This window comes from Triticum dicoccoides, chromosome 6B, assembly GCF_002162155.2.
Source record: "Triticum dicoccoides isolate Atlit2015 ecotype Zavitan chromosome 6B, WEW_v2.0, whole genome shotgun sequence".
Lineage (NCBI taxonomy): Eukaryota > Viridiplantae > Streptophyta > Magnoliopsida > Poales > Poaceae > Triticum > Triticum dicoccoides.
In genome coordinates this window covers 666,353,821-666,358,685 of record NC_041391.1, presented here as the reverse complement: position 1 = coordinate 666,358,685, position 4,865 = coordinate 666,353,821, and the positions used below count along the sequence as shown (strand labels likewise).

Here is a 4,865-nt window from a genome sequence, read left to right as displayed (position 1 = left end):
CAATGATGTGATCCCGTTTATCAAATGACAACTCATGTCTATGGTTAGGAAACTTTAACCATCTTTGATCAACGAGCTAGTCAAGTAGAGGCATGCTAGTGACACTATGTTTGTCTATGTATTCACACATGTATTATGTTTCCGGTTAATACAATTCTAGCATGAATAATAAACATTTATTATGAAATAAGGAAATAAATAATGACTTTATTATTGCCTCTAGGGCATATTTCCTTCACCAAGTTATGTTTTTCTTCCAGAAACTCAGTAACTCCATGCTCCAAACCGTTTCTCACTTTCTTTTGTTTTTTTTTTCATTTTTGAGGAAGAAGCATGTGTTAATGAGGCAAGAGGGGAAGTGGTGGTTGAAGTCAGCAGTGGGCACAACCATGTTGAGAAGAAGGTCACACTTAAGAGAGCTGCAACAGCGCTAGAAGCTACGGCCAAGTTGAAGAAGATGAAGAAGGTTAAATTTTATGCTACTAACGATGCCATTTACAAGCAACATTGTTGTACCCATTACCAGATAAAGGACCCACCGGAAGACGAGCCTATGTAAGTGTTTTACTTTTCATGTCTTTTTTAGAAGAAGAAAAATCCATGCGTACCTCTAACCGAGCCACGGTTTTTTTTTGCAACATGTAGCCCACTAACATCAGGATAAGTGGGTTTGAGATTTCATTCAGACATTTCAGCAACAGTCTCAAAAAGCATGCACATTTGAACAATGAGGTGATGTCATTGTACATCGAAAGTTTCAACATTGAGCACATATACAGCTCAAGCAAGCCAAACAAGTATGCATTCTCGCCGCATACGGCTGTGAGTCAACTAGCATTTTTTCTCTTGTTCACACTTGAGTTTGGACCCGCAACATTCATTGTCATCAATGGTTTGTTATTTTTATATAGCCCAAACTTACTGTGGAGCCAAGTTCATTTCAGACATGTTCTTGCATCAAAGATTTCGAGAGGGCATGTGACAAAAACACCATCGCCAAATGTGATCATATCTTGGTTTCGTCTCTGGCCGATGTAGCCCCTACCTGGTGCGCCAACTGATGGTATGGGAAACCGCCAGTCCCCTCGGTAGGGTTGCGAACATGGCCGAAAGTAACAGAAGGGAGTTCACACAAAGGATTTACCTAGATTTGAGCCCTCGTGGTGAGGCAATACGAACATTTTCATGACCATGTGGAAATACAGAAAACCAGAAACCTTTTTTTTTTAGAAATTGAAATCTGAAAAACAAAAAGTGAAATGACCGCATTTTACTAGGCCTGGCCGAATAGTTCGTTTCGGGTCCTTCCATCCTGCCAATACCACGAAGGAGTTTTTTTCTACTTCCCTCCCTGTCGATCAGATTAAAAAGAAAAAACGAATCCCCCCTTTATATAAAAGGGTACCCGACGTGTTTCCGATCCCTGCTCAGATCGTCCACCTTCGTTCAACGAGAGTCCCTTGCTCGGATCGTCTTCCTCACCGGGGCGGCCGGAGACTGCACGCGGCCCATCGGAGGGCGCAAGCACCAGGAGGCTGCACGCGGCTGAAGAAATCGGAGGGCGCAGGATCCAGGGGCCTACACGCGGCGGCACCAAGAAATCGGAGGCCGCAGCCCGCAGGCACAGGGGTCTACACGCGGGACCAAGAAAGCCGTTGGGCGCAAGAACCGGGCGCCTGCACGCGCCTCCAAGAAACCGGAGGCCGCAAGAACCGGGAGGCTACACTCGGCGCCAAGAAATCAGCCATGGCGGACCGTGATCTCCCCGACGGGATGCGGGTTCCCGCCACGGGAGATGGGCTACCAAGAAACCTTTGTCCGCGCTCACAAGAACAACTGCAAAGTTGTCCAGGCGGCCAAGGCGGCCGAGAGGAAGGCCATGGCGGAGGGAAGAAGAAGTAAATCAGTACAGATCAAATCAACTTCTTAGAGGCTGCAGTAAAAAGTAGAACAAATTTAGGGTGTCCAGAACATTTTTTTCTCCTTCAGTTTAACCCAGTAGAGTTGATTTTTTGGATCTCTGGGTAGTAAACGGAATATAACAAATATCAGAAACACACTGTGTGTGCTAAACAGCCTTTTCTCTGAAAGATCCTGTCAGGAAATCAACAGGTCTCAAGATTCAGTTGGATGTGCGGTCTGGGGTGCCAAAGAGCTTTCTTCATGAACCTCCTACTTGATGTTCATGTCTTGTTCTTCTGTGATTTGTTTGGAGACAAAAAGCTGGAGTCCAACTCAAATGTTTATTTGACATAACACGATGTTGCCATCGCATGTCCAATACCTGTACAGAGTCTTCATCAGATAACTCAAGGAATGAGTCAGTTAGGGGTTCAGGAAGGTCTGCCCAAACCAGAAAAGATTAAAGTGTCAATACCTAGAAAGATGTATGCTTGAGATGAAATGGGATCAAAATACTGCAACTTTTGTTGCCCTCATGCCTCTTTTCAAGTCGAATGATCGTTAATTTCCTCAATCCCCGTAATTGAATGTCCATATGTCAATATGTCACTTGACTCACTCCCTGGCCAGCACAACAACATCAAGCAACATCAGTATACAACAAAGCATCGTTGGATACAAGACACAAATAATCAAGCATTATACAAATATACAGGAAAGTAGCAGCATCAGGCCATCAACAGCCCAGCACCCAGAAGCAGCAAGCCACACAGCAGCACACACACAGTACACACGCAACAAGCAGCGCGGGAGGACCAATGGAGAGAAGGGATCGGGAAGAAGTTACCTTGCCGAAGGTGACTCGAGGTGCCCTCATTCCAATTCGCTGCCCTGGTCTGGTCAATAGAACGAATAGAGAGAGAACATGCAGGTTAGAAGCGGGCTTCTATTAGGCTTGGGCTGCTGTGTGTTGACAGGTCCCAAGTGGCTAATCGTTTTTTTTTCTTTAAATCAAAAAACGTGATACCCCCTAAGATACGCATATCGCTGCCGTATCCTGCGTGTCACCGTAGGAGCCATGTCCTGAAGGGGGAAACGGCAGTTCTTAGACGTATCGATGCTTCAGAGGGTAAACCAACCAGTCTTGGTACTAAATGACAACTCATTCCCTGTGGAGAGTTAGTACATGATCAGTTAGGCATGTACGATTACAGAAATTACACAATTTCTGTTGGAAAAAACACTGTTTCGCTCATAAAAGACTTTATCTCTTTAACTCAAAGATGTGAATGCTGTTTGAACAGTTAGCTCTTCGAGATAGATGGTTGTACTACAACCTGAACTATATAAAATAACCATAACATCAAATTGGATTAGCATATAATGAAGCCAAACTCAAATAATGTAAACTGCTACTCCCTCCAATCAATAATAAGTGTCGCAGTTTTGATAGGAGGGAGCACAAGATAAAATGTGTAAAGAAAATTGGTTTTGACATGTGAAGGAAAAGTTAGTCACCTGTGCAGGATCTTCATTATAGATTTGCTTCTCAGAGCTGCTTGCACAGCCACAGCCCCTACTTCACCGTTCCACGCAGAGCCCTGGAGAGGAATTTCAAAATCAAGTTACAACAATACCAACATAAACTCAACTTGTACGTTTGAACAGAGCAATGCTATGCACCTCTGCAGGAACAATGTTTTGGAACATCTGAATGAATAGAAAGTCGCTTATTTTCATATATGCAGAGGCTGAGGGCAGGAACAGGTACCGTCAGTTAGATGCCCTCCTGGCTTCATCTAGGGTGACAGACAGAAAACCCCCAGGGAAATCAACCACACGTCTTCAGAAATATGCAATAACCAATATGGCATGGCTACTCCGTACGATTCATTCATGTTCTTTTGCGATTCATTCATGCTCGCATCAGCCGTCAATTCCCTATGCCTGCCATCCGAATCTGCAAAAACGCACCATACATGAATGTGATGTTCCTGAAATTGATGTGTGTGCCAATAAAACTTGATTAGAGTGACTCATCAGATTGAAAACACTCCATCTGATTTTTCAACCCAATCAAAAAAGATGGGACAGAACACTGCATACAAAAAAGAAAAAAAAAACTAACACAGTGCGATCACATCAGCACATGTGGCGCATATCCGCCACATCCAGAAACTGGATAGCTGCGGCGGTACAGGAATCAGGGGCCAACAAAACAGCTACATGTAAAAATCTCCATCATGAATCTGGTGCGGTACTAAAGAATCAACTGCCGCCGCATCGGATCGGCTATCCTACAGGGCATATGAACAGAAGAACTTGCAGATCGATTGAACACTCACCATCCATGTGTAAAAATCGCAGCTTTATGGATCATCAGCCCCGCCAAGGTAGGCGCCGGGGGAACGCTCAAGGGCCGGGCACGGCAAAATCTGATTCCGGCGGGGGTGCACCAGGCGAGGCAAAATTGGAGCGCACGGCAATTCGGCGTGAGGGGGCATGGCGGCGGCTCCGGGGAGGATTCGCGGATCGGCGTGCGGAGGGGAGCAGAGGAGGGGAAGGAGGGGGCTGGATAATTATGGAACGGCTTGGGAGAGGCCAGCGCAGAAGTCGGTCGGCTCCGTTTCCATCTCTGTTGCGTGCGTGCGTGGGTCACGGAGAAAAGAGGCGGATCGATGGAAAAAAATTACATGAGACCAGGTCTCATATAAATCAGGTGAGACCCGCCCTGATGAATGACATGTGGCATTTACAAATCACAAAGCATCTAATCTTTCCCCCCTGATTTCAGGTGGGGGTGGGGTAGATGCTTTGTGATTTGTGAATGTCACGTGTCATCCATCAGGATGAGTCTCACCTGCTAATCCGTGAGACCTGGTCTCATAGAATTTTTTTCCCGGATCGATCGATCGTTGTCACTATTGAGAAACCGGGACCACCGAGGGGGTGGCGGCAGCCTA

General features: G+C 45.7%; 1 long non-coding RNA gene across 4 annotated transcripts; it reads right to left on the bottom strand.

Annotated features, from left to right (window-relative positions):
• Positions 1-1,934: 1,934 nt before the first annotated feature.
• Positions 1,935-4,546, bottom strand: LOC119323530. Of its 4 annotated transcripts, XR_005156364.1 has the most exons (7): positions 4,248-4,545; positions 3,674-3,862; positions 3,421-3,503; positions 2,930-3,071; positions 2,750-2,798; positions 2,378-2,524; positions 1,935-2,284 (listed from the first exon to the last, which is right to left on the bottom strand). It is a non-coding gene; the product is annotated as an uncharacterized LOC119323530 (long non-coding RNA). The 4 variants fall into 4 exon arrangements; XR_005156365.1 differs by having other exon boundaries at positions 2,750-3,071; positions 3,586-3,862; positions 4,248-4,546; XR_005156363.1 differs by having other exon boundaries at positions 1,935-2,295; positions 2,750-3,071.
• Between the last annotated feature and the right edge of the window lie 319 nt (positions 4,547-4,865).